Below are 2,573 nucleotides of genomic sequence, written 5' to 3'. Positions count from 1 at the left end.
CCATAAACCTCTGTCCTATTTTCCCCGTGGCGGTGCCCCTCGTTTCCGGTTGCGAGGCTCTTTGATCTTTCTTGGTTAGGACACATCGTCCACATGGCTCCTCGTACTGAGCCATGTAGCGGTACTGGTAGCGGGTGAAGGTCTCCCATCCTCCTCTGCAAAGGCATCTTTTTCTCAGTGCCCCTCCTTGGGCGGTGACAATCGCTCTGCCGTCCATCTGCCCTCCTCAGCCTACACTTGGCCTTGAGGCAGGGAGGACCCTTCAGTACATGAATAATCAGTTAAGGCCTTTATAGTTAGTGGTCTCCTCTTCTCATTAGACCCTCTGGCCTTGAGCACACCACTCTCTTGGGATCATTAGGGCAGCTGTGACCTCTTGGGCTGGATCCCACCGGAAACACACCACCGAGAAACATGTGAAAGCACACAGCAGTGTGACAGACACCAGCATGCTAGTGGTGCCCCTTTCCTAGAGGGTGTTATTCACCTGCGTTAGGTAGGTAGGTGGCAAGTTGCAGGTAAAAACGGCGTTGGCCTTGGTTAATTGCAAGGGGAATCTTGCGGTCTTGTGCACGGTGCTTCTCTTTTGTCTGTCTCAGCTTATCAATAAGCAAGGTTGTGGCTGAACTGGCCCTTCAAGTCCTTGTTTTGATTGCAAGACACCTTGTAGCAATAAGCATCAGGAACTTTTGAAAAAATAAGGGTTTACAGGACCTGGAAATTACACAGCACACCTGGGGCCATACAGCAAGGTCATGGGTAGAGAGAGGAAGGAAGACTCTGTGGGGCCGGAGTTCTGCTTTTATGGGGGTTGAGGGTGCGGAGCCTTGGGTTTCTCTGTGATGAATTTACAACACATGAGCAGGAATTTTAACGTGTAGAAAGAGGAAAAACAAGAGACCCAAACGGTCCATTATGGAGATTGACTAATACCTCCAAAACAAAGCTGCTCAGTTCCAGGAGCTGCCTGGCTCTTTATACAGCAATTTGCTTATTCAAGAAGTCCTTTGATGTGGCTGCCTTGGCAATCAAAGCTTAAGTCAGGCATTTTCTCTACAAAAAAGGAAAAAAACCTGCTTTCGGCTTTCGGCTTTTGGCTCGGCTCGGAGGCGGCCAGGGTGCAGCTTTCTTCAGTTGTCCCGAATCCGGATGCATCCGACACCAGCTGCCACCACCATGCCGCCTAAGTTCGACCCCAAAGAGATCAAAGTCATGTACCTGAGATGTACCGGTGGAGAAGGCGGTGCTCCATCTGCCCTGGCCCCCAAGATCGGCCCCTGGGTCTGTCTCCAAAAAAGGTTGGTGATGCCATGGCCAAGGCAACTGGTGATTGGAAGGGTCTGAGAATTACAGTGAAACTGACAATTCCGAACAGACAAGCCCAGATGGAGGTGGTACCTTCTGGCTCTGCCCTGATCATCAAAGCTCTAAAGGAGCCGCCAAGAGACAGAAAGAAGCAGAAAAACATTAAGCACAGTGGAAACATCACTTTTGTGGAGATTGTCAGCATTGCCCGACAGATGTGGCACCACTCTTTAGCTAGAGAACTTTCTGGAACCCTTAAAGAGATCCTGGGGACTGCCCAGTCTGTGGGCTGCAATGTTGATGGCCACCACCCTCATGCCATCATAGATGACATCCACAGGGGTGCGGTGGAATGCCCAGCTAGCTAAGAACTGCAAAGAAAAATTAAAGATTATTTGACAACCAATGGAAAAACAAAACAAAACAAAACCTAACTGTCAGAGTTTGTACTGTGAGGGGGAGGTGTTCCAGGCCCAGGGAACTGTAGGCCCAAGGGCCCTGAGGCAGGAGGATACTCAGGCCATCGCAGGAACAAACAGCAAGGAGGCCAGTGGGCCTGGGGAGCAGGAGGGAGGGAGCATGGCCGGGCTGTGGTCCAGACCCTTGAAGGCCCTGTTAGTCAGACTGGGTACTTGGGATTTTATTCTGAAAGCAGTGGTAACTTTTTTTTTTTTTTCCCCAATTCAGCATCGAATCTAGAAACAGACTCTAGGGACAAGGGAAGCAAGCCAAGGACATAAAGGCCTATTTTGAACAGCCCAGGCTCAATCAACCATATGACTTGAACCAGGGGAGATGGGCGTGGAGGTTGCTGTGAAAGGGTGGGAATCTGTTTTGTTTCCCTTTTTATTTTTTTTAAATTTTTAAAAATTTTTTTTTTTTTTGGTCTTTTTGCCATTTCTTGGGCCGTTCCCTCGGCATATGGGAGGTTCCCAGGCTAGGGGTCGAATGGGAGCTGCAGCCACCGGCCTACGCCAGAGCCACAGCAACGCTGGATCTGAGCCGCGTCTGCCACACCACAGCTCATGGCAACGCCGGATCCTTAGCCCACTGAGCAAGGGCAGGGACCGAACCCACAACCTCATGTTTCCTAGTCGGATTCGTTAACCACTGCGCCACGGCAGGAACTCCCTTGTTTCCCTTTTTAAAGTTTTATCGATGTGGAGTTGATTTGCAATGTTGTGATAATTTCCTCTGTCCAACAGGGTGATTCAGTTATACATGTACATACATCCATTCTTTTTTTGGGGCCGGGGAGCCCAACATAT

General features: G+C 49.9%; 1 pseudogene; it reads left to right on the top strand.

Moving 5' to 3' along the window:
• Positions 1–1,161: 1,161 nt before the first annotated feature.
• LOC125110573 (60S ribosomal protein L12-like) lies at positions 1,162–1,708 on the top strand (annotated as a pseudogene).
• The last annotated feature ends 865 nt before the right edge of the window (positions 1,709–2,573 follow it).

Source organism: Phacochoerus africanus, chromosome 11, assembly GCF_016906955.1.
Source record: "Phacochoerus africanus isolate WHEZ1 chromosome 11, ROS_Pafr_v1, whole genome shotgun sequence".
Taxonomy (NCBI): Eukaryota; Metazoa; Chordata; class Mammalia; order Artiodactyla; family Suidae; genus Phacochoerus; species Phacochoerus africanus.
The sequence above is the reverse complement of the archived record's forward strand: the minus strand, read 5'-3'. Positions and strand labels throughout refer to the sequence as shown.